The following is a 20,819-nucleotide window of genomic DNA, read 5'->3' on the forward strand; positions in this document are numbered from 1 at the left end:
AAAAAACTGATTATCTAGTCATTATCACATTGCTGTTTGTGGGAGCTTGCTGTATGCAAATTGGCTGCCATGCTTCCTGCATTACAACAGTAACTACATTTCAAAAGTACTTCATTGGCTATAAAGTGATTTGAGATGCCCAGTAGTTGTGAAAAGTGCTATACTTTGAACTTCATGATTGTTGCTTTGAATTCCTCTTGCTATCCAATTTCCATTTTTTGCTGATTCACGACACAGCCATTGGTATAAATGAGTGTGATCCTGAAGCAAGACCAAAGAGTGACATTGGAAGTTTAATGACTGAGGTGCGATTGAAGGGTTTCTTCAGTTAGGGATCTCTCTTCTTGGCTATTTTGATCCATAGGCCACTTCTTCAAAAACCTGAAATGAAAAGCTGTAGCAAAAGGCCTTCCTAAGTGCAATACATAATAAAGCTTTTATCTTGGATATTTCAACAAATCTACTTAGCATGATTCACAATGCTTCCTTAATTACGATAATCATAAAGTCCTTTGGGTATCACCATCACTTATCTTGTGCTATCTGAGATGACATGCACAGGCATATATATATTATATATATTTTACACACACATATCATAGTAATCTACCATTGTGGCTCTGATTTTATAGAGAAAGAATGAACTTTTGGATCTACACCAAACGAAAACTGCTGGGCTTTTACGACCCCATTGTGGTGGGGACAGGACTGTAAAATGCGGCGAGCCATTCTAAACTCTATTGACTTCAGCAGGACTGTAAAATCCCGCTGTCGTAAAATTCCACCCCATGGTGTTTATAATCCAGCCCCTTGTCAGTACCAAATCCACAGTTGAAACTTTAGCATAAATTGGCAGGACTTGTCAGCCTGACAAGCACAAAATCATAAATTTGGTATCAATTTATTTATGCTCACTGAAACTTCTTCTCAATACATCTGGAATGTAGAAACCTACCATTGGAAAGAATGATAAATATTCCAAGTGAAAGTGTTTCCTGTTAATGTCTGTAAAATGGAATGATATGGTTCCAGTTGTCACAAGGTTCATTGGAAATTTGAAAAAGGTTACAGTTTCAAAAAGGTTACAGTTTCCGACCCCTGATTTATTTTTTTATAACTGAATATTTTGCTGACTGAAATGAGGAATGTTAAAGGTTGGGAAACAAAACATTTTCAAGTTTATGTATCCAGTGTCAGCACTAATTACTCCCAGGTCTAGGTATAGCATGGATGAGATTTTTTAAAAAGACTCAATTTATAGGCTTAATTTTAGTTCTAGGCAAATACCCTTGCTGATCCAACTGAAGTAATACTCCCGAGTGTTACATTTTATTTCCTACACCAGCCAACTCTATGGCTCCTGTATGTGTCACGCTAACAAATCCTGCATAATTATGAGAAGTTTCTACTGTGAATTTAGTACTGACTAGGAACTGGACTTTGAATAGCAAGATTAAAGGAAAGGTATATACCATTTCACACCAATCCTAAATATCATTCAAGTCTCTGTTTGCACAATTACTGGTATCTCCCAGTTGAATCTGGCTATTCTGCATAAATTAGGGTGACAATATGTGACTGTGAAATGCCAACTGCACAAATAGACCTCTTTACAGTGTAGAGGTGTAGACCTCTTTAAGTTGTGTAATGCTCTGCAGTTGCTAATTGGAATAATCCTGGGAGCAGACATTTAAAAGCAGGTTTTTTACTTGGACGTCAAACAAGCATGATGCAAGCAGTGTGCCCACTCAATGCAAGCAATCGGGAACCCCACGCATATTCCAGTAACTTCTTTTGTCTGTAACTTTTTCCCTGGTGTTGTCTGTAACTTTTTCCCTGGTGCCCTGCTGCTGGTTTGGAATGTTGTTGAAGATATTTTATGAATAAAGTATATTTTTGCAACCAAAAAAAAAGCCCTGCTGCAGTAGCTTGTTTTCTGCAGTGGAAAATTGGCCTGCTGTAGCATGCAGCCAGTTAGCGACTAAGGGGTGTTTTTGAGTTGGGGAGAAGATGCTGGTGGGTGTTGGTGGTGGTGGTGGAGAGGTGGAATGAGAATGGACTGGCAACAGGCCAGAAGGTTTTTATGGGGCCTGGAAGAGAATATCAGTTCCTCGTGGCCCATTGGAATCTTTAAAAAACAGCAAACAGAAAGATTACCTTTTTGGAGAGGCCTTCAGTGGGTTCTTTTAGATGTCTCAGTGGGTGTAGAGAAAATGGGACTTTCATATACTGTGCAAGCTCTGCCCATTTTTCCATTAGACAAAGGACTCCAATTTCACCAGATTTTTCTCTGCCATTTGCTCATTTTTCAGGGGAAAACATCTGTTGAAATTTCACCACCCCATTAAATTGAAAGAAAAACCCAAGCAGGTGGCAGCATTTTGGTAACTTCACTCCTGTCTGCTTGGGGAATAATGAATGGGGGGGCGTTGGTTAGCTCAGTTGGTTGGACAGCTGGTTTGTGATGACAGCAACCTCATGGGATCAATTTCTCTACCAGCTGAGGTCACCCATGAAGGCCCCTCCTTCTTAACCTCACCCCTTGCCTGAGGTGTGGCAACATTAATGTATTTGTTACTAATATCAATATAATAATTTCAATATAATACATCCTAGGATGCAGTATTTGTTGCTCATAATTATGAGGTTTTCAGGCAATTGCATAGAATATTGGAGAAGCTGATGTAATTTTTTTTTAAACTGAAAACTTTCTACTTTTTAAAAAACTGAATCACAGACTACAAAATGTTGGAGCATCAGTTCCACAAAGTGTGTTACAAATGTACCGATCTTACGCTAATTATATTCTTTGAAGTCCTTCAAGGCAATTCAACAAGAGCAAAAAAAAGCTAAAATGAGATAAGCAAAATAAATATGCTCTATTTCATTTCCAGAAGGGCCTAGATTTTCCAGCAAAGCTCTCTAACATTCCCTGTCCCTGGAGAAGGAGGATTTAGCGCCCAAATTAATAATCCGAACAAAGTTTCTCCCCATCCTCAGTGGCACTTTAACCCACAAAAAGGACATTTTAATTTATCCAATAGATTTTATTCTGGGTTGTACACTAGCAGTAATTCCACTTTGAGGCCTCAGTGTTTATCCAGCTAATTCAATTTATGCTTCATTGTGAAATGCATCACTGATTTATATCATAGAAAATGCTCTAATTTCAGTAAGATAGGATACAAGTCTTAGTGATTTCCTGAAGATAAGTCATTTGGATACATTAGGCCAGGAGTGTTTTGGGCCACCTGTTAATGAGTGGCTTATTTTTGGTTAAATTATTGATTCTTACATCTGATTGAACAAAGCCACTCACATATCAAATTAAACCACATTTGTTTAGTTACTAGTTTAACTTTTTACCTCTTGTTTGTATAGTTGGTGTAATTCCTCTGTACTTATCCTGGATAGGAGGTCTTGGGCAGTGGTAGTGTCCCTTTGGCTGGGCAGGGAGCTCCGGGCTCAAGTCCCATGCCAGGACTTGTCAGCCATGGAAGGAGCATTCATGAAGCAGTTCAAAGGACTGATAATCAGCCCGGGAATCCTTCCAACATTCCCAAAAAGGGGGGAAAAGGTATATGTGAAGCTATTCTGAAAAAACTTATTTTGGAATATTTCTCATTGCAGGTTGAAATTGAAAAGAAGTGGATTAGAATTGAAGGAGAAGATCCAGACAAACCTAGAGATTGCACAACCCAATGAACATTGCAGTGTACATAATCTCCAACATTATATTTTTAAGATTATGGCAATGGCCTGTTAACCTGAGTGTTTCAAAAGTGATATGGAATGTGTAGTAATACTCAAAGCTGAGGATTCTTTGAGCATATTTTAATCTTTCTATTTAACTATGTATTTTTCCGAGCTCTCTCTCCCCCCAGACTTGCCCGCTAGCCCAGCTGCGGACATCAGCTATCTGGGAGGATAGAGCGCCTGATTCTGGATCATCATCAGTGCTACTCGTAACTTCTGTCATGCAGAGGTAGCCTGGTGGAGACCCTCCATTTGATGTTTCCCATTTCCTATGGGAAGTTGTCTTGCTCTGCCTGATGCAAGCCTGCAGTGTGACTGAGATAGGGAACTCAGTATAGTGCATGGTACAAGTACCAGACCTTTATCTAGCGTCTCAAAATCTGGAAGGACCTGAAAACTAGCTATGAAGCAGGCAATGCTTCCACCCTGGAAATTACTGTACAAATCCCAACAGGCATTGGACAGACTCATCCCAAATAAATGCAGTAGCGGGCAGGTAAAAACGACACTATGGCGGCTTTTCGTTCCAAACCCACCGCATTAGTTATGCATTCCCAGGAAATACGCCGTTCCCGTAGTGGGCAAGCTGTCATTTGCCCATCACGCCATCTCCTCGCCACTTCATCATGCCAGGCACCATATTTAAAGTCCAGCCATGTGCTATGTGCACACATCTCAGTGCTTCCAGCCCACAACTACTTCAGGGAAGACATCCGTGGAAGGCAAAAGGACTGCAGCCCCTAGCTTTAATGATGCATCACTGGAATGCCTTGTGGATGCTGTGGGGGCCCACCGCGGTGTCCTCTACCCCCGCTCTGGCCACAGGACGGGCAGCGCCACCACCAATCCAGCATGGCAGGTGGCGGCAGTGGTGGTCAGCTCCAATGTTCTGCAAAAGAGGACAGCCACCCATTGCCACTACAGGATGAATGGTCTCATCTGTTCCCCCAGGGTAACACACTCTTCTCATCACTCTCAACTCACACACTCGCAAACCCATCACATATCCACATGGATCTCACACCTCAAGGGACAACACCACTAACTCTCACACACACCCTCACAACTCCATCATACCATCTCGAGCTCACATCCTGATCCTGTCCATGGTTCCGCTCACCACACAAACATTCCACCCAGTGCCATGTATCCTGCTCACACTCTCTCCATCTGTTTTCATGCAGGAGAAGCAGTTAGACACCCCTGGGTCATCCACTCAGGAATCTCAGAGGCTGTCCTCTCCCTCTGAGTCCCCTTTGTCTGTGAGCCCCTCAACCTCGTCCTCTGTCACCACAGAGGGAGCAGCTGGCCAACGAGTGATTCTGGAGGGAGAAATGTGTGTGTGGCAGGGCTTTTCAGAGCCTTGTGCAAGCACTCTCACACGCACACGGATCTTTCACATATTACACTCACCTCAATGTCCTGATTATTTTCAATGCTGCTTGCTGGGGTTCGCTTTCAGTTGTCCCTCTGAGCTGACCTGCATCTCTGCCACTCAATGATCACACTCCCATGCAGCACCTGATCTCGCCCACCATGACTTGTTTCACTTTTGATTTGGATGGCATGGTCTGGATTCACTTTTTTGCCAGCTCTCCCACCTTAACCCCCTCCCCCAGTCACCCATTTCCTTTCCCCCACCACAGCTGGACCTCCCTGGCATCACCTTCCATCTCCCCTCCGTAACCTACCAGCCATAACCCTTTTCCTTCGAGGATTTCCAGGTGAATGTGTACATTCCCTTCTTTCCCGAAATCCCACCCCATCCACATCAATTTCCCTGACCTCCTCCTTCCCACCCCCAGGGTCCATGTCTGCCTCCAAGTCCCCACCAACCACCCTCACCGTCCCTTCTATCGCAACTGTCGAATGCTCACCCTCCCACCCCACCTTCTCATCCTGCCCTTGGTCATTCTCACCATTCCTTCATACCACGCTCAAATCGGTCCCCAGGAGGCAAACATGAACCTATTAGACCCCTCCCTTGCATGTTCACGTGCACATCCCCCCCTCCTGAACCCCTTCTTCCCTTTGCAACGTTAACCCCCCCCCCCCGAGAATCCCTTTCCTCTCTTAGTTCTCTCATACTCTTTCCACCCGCCCCCTGATTAGCCCCTCCCTCTCCCTGACTCCTTCCTCCACCCTAACTTCTTCTGTCACCCTTAATCCTTTCCACTTCCCGACTTCCCTTTCCACTCATACTCCTTCCTCCACCCTAACTCCCTCCCCTCTCCGCACTCATTCCTCCCCCTGGACTCCTTCCCCTCTCCGAACTCCTTTCCTTACACCTTCCACCCTCCCCTTACACCTACCTCCCCAATTGCCATCTTCTCCCCCATTGCTCCCTCCTCCCCCCAGTACTCCCTACCCAGCTCCCAACCCTGCCCCCGACACCTTTTCCCATCCTCCCAACCTCACCCTCCCGACACTTTCATTCCCCCCCTCCCAGCTTCAGCCCCCAACACCTTCATTCCTCCACAACCTCACCCCCCACCCCTGGCCCAGCACCTTTTCCCCTCCCAGCCAATCCTAGACCATCATCCCCCACCCCCTTGACCATCATCCATTGTGAGCATCAATGGTGACTTTCCAACTTGAGCCATGTCCATGAGAATCCACCCAGCGTGCCATGGACGTTCCTGCAGAATCCCGTTGCCATCGGGGTCCAGCATTTTCTCCTCCTCGGATGTCTGCAACATGAGCAAGGCCTTGGTGGGTAATTCCCATTTTAAGCACGTCACAGCTGTCAAAACATGTTCTGCACTGACGTGTTTCCCAGTGGGAATGATGTGGGCGGATGATTTGACAGCGGTGGGGGGATGTGTCTGGCGGGCTGGCCTTGTAATGACATGCTGGTGTATTACAATGAGGTTCCGACGCCCTAAGACAGGGAACGCGGCCCGCCATGGGCGGGCAGAACAGACGATTGCAAACTGGTTTCATGATGTCGTGAAACTGATTTTTGGCCTTTTCTCACCATATTGTCCGCTCAAGCAACCGTACGCAGCCAACGCCAGTGGTAATGGATGACTCCACCCATTGTTACCTATTACATCTTTCATTAACACAGAGTTGACTTACAGGATTCCATTGATGGCCCCAAATGCAATTACTCCCCCCCCCCCCCCCCCCCCCCCCCGCCAGTCAGTTAGTTCTTGTACTGCTTACTGCTCTTTTGAGCCCAGCCTTTTTAATTTCATGTCAGGATTAATGGCACAGAAGCTGGTCCACCCCTCATCCCTTCCCTTCCCCTCCCCATCTGGGCTAGGCCAGGCTCAGCAGAGAAATCAGCCTGGCTTTAAGTTTTAACTAATTATTTACTATTCCCCCCATGCCCCCCAGGACCCAAAATCTGAAAAACCCCTGTATCCGGCACACATCTGGTCTTGAGCTTCCTGGATATAGGGTCCAGTGCCTGTACCATGCTTTGTGTCTCCATCACTGCTTATGGTGAGAGAATTATTGTACACCCAAGGTAATTTCAGTAATCTATGGAGGAATTGTTTTACTTTATAGTCTTTTGCTCTTTTTGATATGTATTAGTGACTTGGACATGGGTACACAGGGCATAATTTTGAAGTCTGCAGATGACACAGAACTCAGATATGTGGTAAATAATGAGGATCAGACTTTGGAGAACGTAGGCAGATCGGTGTAAAGGACAGATACATGGCAGGTGAATTTTAACGCAGAAGAGTTTTAAGTCATGCAAGAAGAATGAGGAGAACCAACATAAATTGAACCTACAATTTTAACGGAGATGCAGGAACAAAGAAACCCTGGGTTATACATACACAAAGCTTTGAAGGTGGCAGGTTGAAATGGCTGTTAACAAAGGAAGGGAGACTTTACACAGAGGCATGGAGTATGAAAGTAAGGAAGTTATGCTAAACCTTTATAAATCATTGATCAGGCCCAAGCTGGAGTATTATATCCAATTCTGGATACCATATTTTAGGATGGATGTCAAGGTTTTAGAAAGGACGGAAAGGAGGTTTACTACCAGGGATGAAAGACTTCAGTTCTGTGGAGAGACTAGAGAAGCTGGGGTAGTTCACCTTAAAGTAGAGATGGTTCAGGGCAGATTTTATAGAGGTGTTCAAAATCATGAAGGGTTTGATAGGATAAATAAAGAGAAACTGCTTCCAGTGGCAGAAGGGTCAGAACTAGAGACATAGGTTTTGGGGAATTGGCAAAAACAGCAGAGCGATGAAGAGAAAAACCCTTCATGCAGCAAGTTGTTATGATCCAGAATGCAATACCCGATAGCATGATGGAGGTGGATTCAATAATCATTTTCAAAGGGGAATTGGATAACTATCTGATGGGGAAAATATTGCAGGGCTATGAGGAAAGGGCAGGGGAGTAGAATTAATTGCTTGGCAACTCAAAAGATTGTTACAGAGTGCCGGTACATGCCCGATGGGCCTGATCGCTTCTTTCTGTGCAGTATCATTCTATTATTCCATGATTAAACTGAAGGGCAAAGATGCTGCTTTATAGCCTGACAATTGTAGTCAGTATTTATTTCTGCAGATTTAGACCTAAACATATGTATTATTTATATTAAATTGCCTCTCCTGACTCCTCAGCTGCAACTGCTGGCTGAAATGTGCTCTATAATCGAAGTGGGTCCACCCTATAGTGTGGTGGCTCAATCTATAGCCATGCTCAGCAATAGAATCCGAGGAGGTCAACCTCTCACCGTTTTGTCAAATATTATGTTAAACCTGATTTTTTTGGTTTAATAATCAGTACCCCTTGGCGGTAGTGACTAATGGTCTTTAATGAGTGATGCCCACAGAGGAATTGAAGAATTGGTGGTGATTAGCAAGAAACATTTTTGAATGATTAAACATTACAGGAAAAAAATCACTTCCATAGATTTAAAATAAAACAATATGACTTAAAATATTAAGAGGGATGAGTTACTTCCTGAATTGTCCCATATGGGCTGGATTTTAAGTTCCCCATCCAGTGCGTTTGAAGGTATGGGGACTTAGAAAATCCAGCAGGTGGCCTGCTTGTCACCTACCCGCTCACCCTGGACCTCTTTGAAGTTTTCTGGGGGTTGGGGAGCTGGAGGTGTTGGCTGGTCCCAATGCTAGCCCTTGCGCCTATTGGCATCCTTAGGTAGCCAATCAAAGACCACTTAAGGGCCTCATCTCACCCTCGCCACTATTTTACCCATAGCAAGGGAAGCCCTCTCCAGAATTCAGCTGCGTGGGCTGGTGTTGGACAAGGACACGGGGGGGCCTCCTTTGCGGGTCCTCAGTGTCTATGGAGGCACCCCCTTCCTCAATGTCATACTTCCCCGCCCCACTTTAACCTTCCCCACCTGCCCTCTCAAACCTGGCCCCCCATCTCTCACCCCCCCACCCCCCCCTCGCCAGGGCCTGCCAGTCTGGCTCTGGCGATATCCGAAGTCTTGCCTCCTCTTCGTTAGGACTGCCTGCAGACCCAGCTGTGGCCATCACTGCCGCCTGGCACTGCTAGGACCACAAGCTTCTGTCCATCCGATTGGCCGCCAGTTCTCTAGTGTGGTATTGCCACCTGAAATAGGGGAGGAAGTTGGAGGAAGTCTCCCCTTAAAGCAATTAACGCTGTCCCCCTGCGGTAAATTGCTGAGGGGCACCCTTTGGTATGGTGGGTGAGATAACCACTGTAAAATCCAGCCTATGATGTTAAACGTTAGAAAAGGATACCCTTTCATGAAGGGAGATAGGTTCCTGTGCACTAAGTGATGTCTGTGGGTCACTACTTGTTCCCCTGTTAAACTATACCCTATACAGATAGCGTGAGAAGAGATATTTTGCTTCGAGCTTCCCCTAATGTGATATCATGAGTCAGTATTGTGGAATGTGTCACAGGAGGGTGAGCTCTCCTTAAAACATCTGCTCCCAGACTGATTTCAGTGAGCAGTTTTAAGCATCAAGCAAGGAAACAAGGGATGGCTGAGAGACATTATTAAGTGTACAGTTATCTTTCTTTACAACATTTAAGATTAGGCATTAATTCTATAGAATATACTGTCCACCAAGAATTCAACGCTAATTGTGTTCAGTTTGAATACTGGTAGCACCGACTTCTAATAATCTGAATATTTCCCCAAATCCTAGGTGATGAATTGCTTTATAATTAAACTACTTCCATAAAAAAACACTTTATTTGATCTACATTCCTATTTTTTGGATGCAGAATACAAATAACTGCTATTAATCATCAAACTATTGAATGTTTTGCACTGTTAGTTAATTTAATTCTTCACTAGTGTCTTGTATCATGATACAAATACCTATATTCAAAACAAACCTTTGCTTAATTGAAAGCAAATACTAAATTTAGAATTGTGAGCAGAATAAAAACAATTAAAGTTTAAATAAATGTTTAAATGCTCACAAAGTCAGCAACAATGTCAGAGCAGTGCAACAGTTTGATGCAAACAGCACACACTAATAGGTAATAGTTTTGCTATTTGCTTTGTATAATCCTTTATTTAGCAATGGATTTGCACCCGCCACCATCCCAGTCAGTAGGTGTAATGAAAGCTATTATGGGAATTTGAATCTGTAACTGTGCTGTATCAAATCTGAGTGCTTGTTATTGACACTAAAGGCTGGATTTTCTCAGAGTCTGTGGAACTTTTAAATTTGGCAGCAGGTCTTGATATGGAACCCGCCCCCCCCCCACCCCAATTTCTGACAGATTTTTGAGCAGGGATAAGAGGATGATGCACGATTCACAAAGGAGGGAAACACAAGCTTAGCAGGCCCATTTGAACTCAGTGCTAAGTTCAAACAGATCCTATTTTCGCTGTTGCAAGGGCCTTAATGCTCGTATGGGAGCCACGAGTTGATGAAGTAGATATAAAGGGTTCTCAAAGGGCACATAAGGTCTGTAGAACTGTCGGGGTCTGAAGTTTTTTAAATGGCCCACTCTTTAAACTTGAAGAAACATAGGCTGCAGTTGTCAGAGTCAAAAACCACTCTGCAGGACTGCTTTGATTGACAGGCATAGGTTAGAAAAAATGTAGCATCTGGTCATGCAATTTCAATAGAGTTCTTGGTTGATATCTCCCCAAAAGGGCTAGCATTATGTCATTGTGAATGCTTGGCTGGGTTTCAAAAGCTACATTTATCTTCACAGCGGGTTCTGAGTTCACACTTCCACTGACAGAACTATTAAATGATTATCTGTTTTTGATGTGAAGTCTGAATAAAAGTTTTTGTTTTTATAAGGGATTAACCATTTGAGATTTAACATCTTTGAATGTGTTCTATAAATGTGAGGTTTTTTCACTATCACGTTTGTAGGAGTGAGAGTTGTATTAGGTTGTTAGAAGATTATTCTTTTCATCCCCACACGGATCCTGAGGTCTGCCCATGGCGGAAATTGAGTGAGTGGCCATGGAGGTGGCATGGTATGAGGGCTCATGCGGGGGGGGGTGTGGAGTTGGAGGTAAGAGGTGAGGGATAGAAGGCCTAACTACTTCCAAATCAACCTGGACAAAGTTCCAGAAAACCAAGGCGAGCCTTCTAACCAGTCTGCCTCAGCACTCGCTGCCCCATGGCAGCATACCCTGTGTTTATAGGCTTTGTGTGCCTAACTGTATCCTGCTCACAGAGCGAAAATCACATGTCTTGGGGCATTTCTTACTGAGGCAGGTCTGGCGAGTTGGGATATTTCCTGACTTGAGCTAACGGTCTCGATAACCAAAATCCAGCCCCAGGTGCCCAACACTAATATAACTCATCTTGATTAGCACAAGAACCTATACAAGAAAAATCATATGTTTTAAAAAGGTGAATAGAAATTCAACTGAGTAACCTAGGCAAACTTAATTTTTAATCCTCAGAGTATTGTAAGACAAAGCAGTATTGTTGCAATCTGGCTCTTAAAAAGTTGACCAAAAACCAGAAATTTTTATGAGCTGCCATGCATCAATTTTAATTGCTATTAAATGAGTAAAATAACTTTCCGGAACAATTTTGCTAGGTGCTACGTTGGTGTGTTGGCGCAAGATGAGTTACCGGATTCGCATGCCGGTCTTTTCTCATGCTCCGAGTGGTCCAAGTGATCCTTGACCCCAGCCGACTTGAGTTTTCTTTTCCAAATGTTATTTCTTCGCTATTACGTATTATTTTTTCCAAACTTTAATAAAAAGAAACTTATTCACTTTATTCCATGTGTCTCCTATTAATTGAGTTAAGATTCCGATTTTTTTCCTCCAAAAACCAGCAAGATCCGAAATCCGGTGTGGACTCAGTCCCGAGGTTGCCGGTTTTGAGACCCTCTACTTGTACAATACAGAAGAATTTCCAAATGCAAATCTTTTACTTCTTATTGAGATTTGCAAAGACAAATTTTCTGAAGCTTAATGTCACAAATTGGATTTAAAGAAATTTACAGAAAGAGCATTCTTAAGGAGTTACTGTTTGAAGAAAACATTAGATATCAGACTTTTTTTGCTCAGTGATTGAAAAGAATTCTGTCATCCAGATGCAAGTGGCACATCACATGGAAATTATGTAATTCAACGTGACTGAACTTGGCGTTTTGCTTACAAATGCACAAAGTTCAATGAACAACTTTCATGATGTGGTGCTCCTTTAACTCATAGCGTTCCTGGAATAATTTGAGGCACTGCTATTAGAGTGCAGATGATATATTGGTACATTCCGGAGGGGGTGGGGGTGGTTTATGTCTGCCACCCCTGGAAGTAAAGTGGGCGTGGTGCCAACCTGCTCCACGTCAGCCCGCCTTGCAGCCATAATGCACCGCAGCCAGCTTAAAAAGGCCAGCATGGGGCATCCACCTTTTACTGGGGAGCAAGTCCAGCCCTTTGGAACTACCAGCCAATCCAGTTGGCTGGCAGCTTCATCAGTCCCAGCAGCGCCTAGGGTGCATCAGTGGCAGTTGGCAGGACTGAATTAAAAAAATAAAAAAGGCCCAATAGATCCCCTAAGTTAGTCTGGGTTCTTGGCCAGGGAGGGTTTTGGCTGGTCAGGGACGGGGGAAACGATGTGTGGGGATGAGGCGTTGGGGGTTGAGTTTAAGGCTCGGGAGGGTTAGGAAGAAACAGGGGTTTTGATCTTAACGCAGGGTAGCTCCCCCGATTCGCAAGGGTAGCCCCCGTGTTATGGGGGTGAGCTCAGGTCTGGGTGGGAAGGTGCTGGGGTGGGCATCCACTCTATTTTACATGCCGTGCTGCTGGGAACATGCCTGGCAGGGGCACGTTAAATGCAGCTCCACCTGTCAGTCCTCCAGGCAATGCTAAATGCGCAGATCATTAGGTACCAGGAAAAACAGGAAGGCAGAAATAAGATTGATGCATGCCCTCACAGAATACAGATAGCTATGTATAATTATGTTGCATTAAGGTGTAAAATTTCTCTCTTACTTTTCAAGGGCTTGGCCTTACATTGAGAAGTGCTTTGTAGATTGTTGCATAATTGTTATTGGTATATCCAGCACAGTGTACCACAAAAGTGAAATTATATAGTTTAATACAAACATGGAATAATGCTATTTATACATTAATTTAAAGCCCACAGTACTCATAATGTGAGTTTTGGAAATGCATGCTTCATTTTTTAGGATTTAAATTTTAACACCAAGTAAAATACTTTTTTATGTTTCATGTGCATTATGATATAGATTAAATTGCCATTCCTGAATGCCATCTCTCAAAAGTGTTTGTTTTACAGTTTCATTACTGATCTTTGGGACATGAGATAAACGATGATGAAACCATTAGTCTGTACTGGTTTCACTCATAGCCAGAAGGGTTTTGACATGTGTTATTGTAGACAGAGCTTAGAGAAGAGTAAAGCTTTATGTAATTTCTGTGGTGTTTTTACCATAGTAACAGTGTGTGATAGAGCGAATCCTGTCAGATATCCTATTTTTCAATATGTTTGGATGAATATTTTAAAAGATGAACTTTAACAGCAGGCCATATACCTGTACAATAGCACCTAGTGTGCATGATTACTGGTGTGTATGATTCTGTGACAGTCAAGATGTTGCATCTTTAACATTGAAGACCTATCACAATACCAACGACACATGGGGGTGAATTTTACCCTGTAAAGACGGGATTGTTTTCGTCTGCAGCAACATAATATCTGGCGTGATGACGCAAATCGTAATCCCAATGCCATCACGCTGGTCAGCAATAATACTTTGAAATTGGGAGCACGTCTGCCATTTTGAGCTTAGCAATCAGCAGCTATTTAACCTCAGCAGAGTAATCAACTGCAATAATACGTCCTGGATGCAATAATTCGGTCCCAGCTTGTGAAACACACCAGGTGGGAAACTCTTTTTTCCACGTTTGGTCTGTGCCAAGTCGGGTCTGTGCCTGACTTTTGAAGGAGAGACTGCTGGGAGACTTTTGGTTGGTCATTCTTGGAAATTCCAGAATCCCTGGACATTATCAGGGGTCTTAAGCATTATATTGTCTGCAAACAGGAGTAAAGATGTCTTGCTGCAATTGTATAGAGCCTTGGTGAGACCACACCTGGAGTATTGTGTATAGTTTTGGTCTCCTTACCTAAGGAAGGATATACTTGCCATAGAGGGAGTGCAATGAAGGTTCACCAGACTGATCCCTGGGATGGCGGGATTGTCCTATGAGGAGAGATTGAGGAGACTGAGCCTCTATTTGGAGTTCAGAAGAATGAGAGGTGATGTCATTCAAACAAACAAAATTCTTACAGGGCTCGACAGGATAGATGCAAGAAGGCTGTTCCCCCAGCTGGGGAGGGTCGAGAACCAGGGGAGACAGTTTCAGAATAAAGGGTAGGCCATTTAGGACCGATATGCAGGAATTTCTTCACTCAGAGGGTGGTGAATCTATAGAACTCTCTAGCCCAGAGGGCTGTGGAGGCTCTGTCATTGAGTATGTTCAAGACAGAGACTGATAGATTTCTAGATATTGAAGATATCAAGGGATATGGGGATAGTAAGACAAAATAGCATTGAGGTAGATCAGCCATGATCTAGTTGAATGGTGGAGCAGGCTTGAGGGGCCGAATGGCCTATTCCTGCTCCTAAATCCTATGTTCTTAAACTGGCGGACTTGGCAATAACTGCAACGTTGCTTTTTTGCGCATTACGGGCATAGTTATTTCTGTTGGAAATACATCTTCCAGTGAGGAGGAACGGAGGAGGAGAATGAGGAGATGGAGGGGGCCAGATGAACAGGGGTAGGATGCCCCTACAGATGAGCAAGAGACTGCTGAAGGCAGGCTTCAGCAGCCACAGGGGCGCAGGTGGAGGCCATACGCAGCCAATCGTGTATGCAGGGTATGGATGATTTACCTGCAGATGAAGAGACTTCAGTTTTCAAGAGCAACTGTAGCTTCCTTTGTGACATGGTGACTGAGGAGGTCGCATCTATCTGTGCACAGGGCCATCCAATGCCAGCCGCTTTGAAAGTCGCAGTGGTTTTGAATTATTTTGCCTCAGGCTCGTTTCAGGTCATGTGTGAGAACCTGAGTGGCATTACCCAGCCTACAGTGCACCATTGTATAAGGAGTTCACAGATACCATATTTAGAAATGCCGGCCAGTTCATAGCCTTCACCACTGACTGCAATAGTCAGCTTGAAAGAGACATTCGGACATGGCCGGTTTTCCAAGGGTGCAAGGTGTGATTGACTGTACCCTTGTCGCTATCACGGCACCATCAGGCCAGCCAGAGGCTTTTGTTAACAGGAAGGGCTACCAGTTAATCAACGTACAGTTAGTCTGTGACCACAAGCAGCTCATGCTGCAGTCTGTGCAAGGCACTTGTGGGGCAGCCATGATTGCTATATCCTTAGGAACTCCCAGGTGCCAGCCATGTTTACAGGACCTGATGCTTTGGAAGGATGGCCGGGTGACAAAGGCTTTATATTAAAAAAAGTAGCTCATGACACCAGTTCGGGGTTCCAGGCTGACCCGCAGTGCACGTATAATGAGAGACACAGCACAACCAGGGTCATCATTGAACAAGACGATTGGTCACCTCAAAATTAGGTTTTGGTGCCTTGGTAGATCTGGAGGAGCTCTCCAGTGTGTGCCTTTGAGAGTGTCCATGATGATGGTTGTGTGCTGTGCACTCCAGAACTTGGTGCTCTAGAGAGGGGACCCCTATCGGAGGTTGAGACAAAGGAGAACATCCATTTCTCTGATGAGGAGATAAAGGAAGAGGAGGGGGGAACTGGGAACCCTCAGATGTGCGAGGGCCTGTCAGGGAGCATCTGAATGGTCGTGAAACAAGATAGGCATTAATCTTCTGCAGGTTCCAATAGCTCAGTCCATCGAGGCTTCTTCTCATCCTGTCCACTGTTCCCTTCTTCACCCTCCATCCTCACCAGAAAACCAGTTCTTCATCTCTTACAATAACAAACATTTAATGCATGTTACTCCATTGTTTCTAATTTTACGCACAATCAAATAAGACCATCCATGGAATCCATCTCCATCCATTATTACACAGAGTAAATAAAGCAGTACTCTTCCCCACAATGTTCAAACAGCACATCATTTATTTACACAGAACATTATTGTCCTTTGAAAGTAATACAAATTATAAACCCACCCAAGTGCACCAAGACATGGCCAGTATGGGACTTTTTTTCCAGGTGCTGCAGTGTGGTGCTCCCCCCTCACTTGCAGCTGTGGCAGAGACAGCCTGTTGACTTATGCCCCCTTGTCTGCAATGACTTTGGTGGCTGTCCTCTGGTCGCCTGAGGCCGTGAGGGTGCAGCGTGGTGGGAGTTTCCTGCACAGTGGCAGGAGGCCCTTCTGTTGCTGCGGTACTCAAATGTATCCCCACCTGAAGCATCTGAGAGGTGCCCTCAGATGGCGTCAGCTGCTGCTCATTCTCCCCCATGAGATCTGTTTGGCTCTCCCTGCTTTCCTGAGATTGACCAGGAGCTGGATGGGACTCCAAGCTCCTTGTCCCCCTATTGCCCTGGCTGTGGGCCCCTAAGCACAGAGAGAGAGGGCGATGGAATGCATACCCATAATTGCATCTGTAATCTGCTAGGTTTGCCCCTCCAACTCAGTTACCAGTCTGTCAAGTGGCTGATCACAGTGCTCATGGCCTGGACACCCCCAAAGTCCATGATAGAACACACAGTCCCTGCAGTATCTCCGCCATGTCTCCATGCACCTCGCACTGGATGTCCAGCATCTGCTGCCCTACTGATGGCTCCAGAGGTGCTAGGTGCAGAACAAGTATGTGATGCTCCAGTCTCTGAGGCTTCCTGTTCCTCCTCAGAGGATGTGTGGGACCCTCGGGGGTTGCGGCAGCAGCAGTTGATGATGCACCTGTGTGGGAGACAAAAATAGGAACGTTAATGCCATCTTCAACCTTTGCGGTGAATATGTATAGAAAAACTTCCACATTGGCAACACTTCAAGCAGTTAATGATGTTACTCTTTGTTTGCATTTCGCAACTTGCAACATAGACAGTCATTCCTCCTTGATGCATGAGAGTGTTCCCGAGCAGGTACCATCAATGCCTCATTCATAATATCATGGACCCTCCCCTTAGCCCTGTTAACACATATCTCCCTCAATTGTGTATAATACCCCTTGAAATCTCACCACCCTGGGACATTCTTTCCATCACGTCTTTTCCAGTGGACCAGCTCCAATCGTTAGCAGTGAACTCCAACACCTCCTCTACCGGTGTGAGGATCACCAGGTTTAGCACACCACCTCCCATCTTCGATCTTTCATGAGCAACGTGGGCCCTCTTTTCTCAAATACAGTGTGACATTGCAATGATTTGGAATCTACTGCACAATCTTTCCTTCACATGTCTGACCTCTAAGAACTCCACAGGCTGAAGAATCTGCAATGCCAAATAAGCACTGAACCTTTCACCTTCCAACCCTTATCCTTCTCTTCCACACCCCCACACCCACCCCCCCCCACTCCCTCACCAACCCCTTCATAGGCCTCAAGTCAGTGCACAGTGGCATTAGTCTATCATGCCCCCTTGCACTTTTGGCTACCGCGTAAGACAATACCCTCACTGAGCCTTCCCACAGCCCTCCTTCAATATACATCTCCATAATGGAGGTTCACTCATCTAGGCAGATCTCAAAAGATACAGTGCTTTCTGCACTGTATCCAGCTCCTCTATTGACATCCACTGTGACTTCTGTCCAGGTTGCTTTGGCCAGGCTGGGAGAACCCCTCTTACCATCAGCTGGCACGAGGACCTCTCACCTGGCACTTGCAGCCTGGAGGAGGACTCGCAGGGAGTCATCATCGAACCTTGGGACTGTCCTTGTCCTTCTGCTCTGGTCATCATCTCATTCACTTCACTCAGCCATCTGCCGGGAGACATTGAGAGCTAACAGCCTGATGCTCAAGATCTCCCTATAATCATTGGGGTTATGCTTGAAATGCATTTGGCTTTTTCTTGCCTGCCAAAGTTCCTGCAATCTTCCCATCAGTAAATACATACACAAATAAATAAAAACTGGCTCTCACCTGGGTCAATGCTTCAAATCAGCAGCGCCAAGTCCTATTTCCTCATGAAAACTCTTACCCTGATGCACCTGACACAGTCCCCTGCCAGGGGCCCCTTTAGATAAGTAGCCATGACCTCCTTCCGGTTCACGCCTGGCAGCTCGATGTCTGGATGTCCCATCCCCACACCCACCACCCACACCCCACCAGGTCGCCCAAGCAGCTCACCTTGAAGAGGCCATGTTGGCTAAGAAACCACCCAGTGACCGTTAATTGGTTGCTTGGCACATTATGGCACGTCTCTCAAAGGAGCCAGTGATCTGTGCGCTACCGGGTCAGAAGGGAAAATTCAGCCCATTCTGTACTTCTGGTGTTCTACTAGGATTTCCCTTACTGGCAGGATTGACATCAAAGCTTTTGATGATCTCTGATTCCCAGCTTAATACAGAACGGGCCAGATTTTGCACCAGCAGCAGGCTTTACACTTACACTCGCTGCAGAGTAACCAGCGTCTGACATGCTCTTGTAGCCATAATATTTCTCCAGCAGTTTTAATTAAGTTTCTAGTCAATGGTAGCTCCCAGAATGTCAATGGTGGGTGATTCAAATATGGTAATGGCATTGAATGTCAAGGGGAGATGGTTAGATTCTCACTTGTTTGAGGGAAGCATTGCCTGGCACTGTGGTGTGAATGATACTTACCACTTACCAGCCCAAGCCTGAATATTGTCCAGATCTTGCTGCATTGCTTCAGTATCTGAGGAGCTTCAAATAATAGTGAACACTGAATCAACAGCGAATGTTCCCACTTCTGACCTTATGGCAAAAACGTCATTGATGAAGAAGCTGAAAATTGCTGGACCTCAACACTACCCTGAGGAACTCTAGCAGTGATGTATTGGAAATGAGATGATTGGTGTGGTGATTGTGGCTTTAAGGCCAGCCTTACTGACTAAGGGTCACATGGTCAGAACAGCCAATCAACACTGCATGCAGGGAATCTCACAAGGGGGCGGAGTTTTCCTAGCCTGGGGACTGTGTTGTGGCCTTGCTAGAAGCTGGCAGCTAATCCAACAGCTCTGTAAATAAAATTTGTTGTTCAACTAAAGAAGCCTCTCGGTAGCACATCTCTACAATTGGCCTCCAACAACCACAATCATCTTCCTTTGTTCAAGGTATGGCTCTAGTCAGCTGAGAGCTTTTCCCCAATTCCCACTGACTTCAGGTGTAGAAAGCAAAATAAAGAGAGGGAAAGAAAGATTGGATTAAGAGAGAGAGATAAAAGAAAGGAAAAGTAAAAAATATAGTTTTTTACTTTTTAAGTGAATAATAAAATTTCAAGGAATGCAACTCCACACTTGTAAACGTTAAATTTTGGTGCCAGAGAGGTTGTTCAGCAATAATTAAAACTTATAATGCTGTTAAAAGGGTATTTAGAATGGAATTGACAAGCCCTAACATTTTCTGTCGAGTTTAGCTCATGTCTATGAAGTAAGAATAGGAACTTCACACTTTTTTCAGTGCATCATATGACAACAGTACTGTTATTGTGTAGCTTGTGAAGGAACATAGCATCTTGTGAGCAACTTCCTGATTTCCATGTTTAACTGCGTATGAGCAATGACGGGAAGTTACTATCCAATTTTGGTGAGGCAGCATAATTGATTGGCAACTGGCCATTTAAAACACTTGCATTGTGCCTTGGGGGGAGATGGTGGCATAGCGATAGTGTCACTGGACTAGTATTCCAGAGACCAATAAAAATCTGGAATTAAAAGTTTGATAATGACTATGAAACCATTGCCAATTGTCGTAAAAACCTATCACTAATGTCCTTTAGGGAAGGAGATCTGCTGTCCTTACCTGGTCTGGCCTACATGTGACTCCAGGCTCACAGCAATGTGATTGACTTTTAAATGCCCTCTCAACAAGGGCAATTAGGGATGGGCAATAAATGCTAGCCTAGCCAGAGACACCCACATCCCATAAATGAATAAAAAATTTAGATGCACCCTCAAAGCATGTTGCACTGGAGATGAGGAAACAAAATCTCCCCCTGTAGAATTACACGACCAACAGTGGAGACAATGATAATATATCACGTTTTGCTTTCTGAGCCACTTTAAGTTGTGCGTGATCAAGCATTAACATCAAGATGCCTGTCAAGTAGAAAGAAAAGCAGGTCATTTTTGACTATTCAATATATACTATATTAAATTTAAATTCAATATTCAATGTGAATATTTTGATTCAAATTGCAAGAGGATCCAGTATGCAAGCAAACCTTAGGCTTGACTCGCACTCAACCTGGGAGACCTGACTTATATCAACTCTCCTAACATCTGCTCGTCTAATGTTCAGTGTTCACTGTAAGATTTTTCTCTTTATATTTTCTTTCCTTTTATATTTTCTTTCTCTCCTTTTGTCTTGCAACTTTCTCACTTAATTCTAGATTCCAGCCAGTTTCCTATAGATGATAACAGTGACTACATCTCAATAGCCCTTCATGGGCTCTGAAGCACTTAAGGGTCCTGGGGTCATGCAAGAAAGATACACAAATGCAAGTTTCCTTTTTTCTTCTATTT

General features: G+C 44.5%; 1 protein-coding gene across 1 annotated transcript in view; it reads left to right on the forward strand.

Annotated features, from left to right (window-relative positions):
• LOC121290193 (stonin-1) overlaps positions 1–20,819 on the forward strand; it is a 117,865-nt gene that overhangs the window by 16,702 nt on the left and 80,344 nt on the right. The gene's annotated exons all lie outside the window — the stretch shown is intronic.

This window comes from Carcharodon carcharias, chromosome 2 (genome assembly GCF_017639515.1).
Source record: "Carcharodon carcharias isolate sCarCar2 chromosome 2, sCarCar2.pri, whole genome shotgun sequence".
Taxonomy (NCBI): domain Eukaryota; kingdom Metazoa; phylum Chordata; class Chondrichthyes; order Lamniformes; family Lamnidae; genus Carcharodon; species Carcharodon carcharias.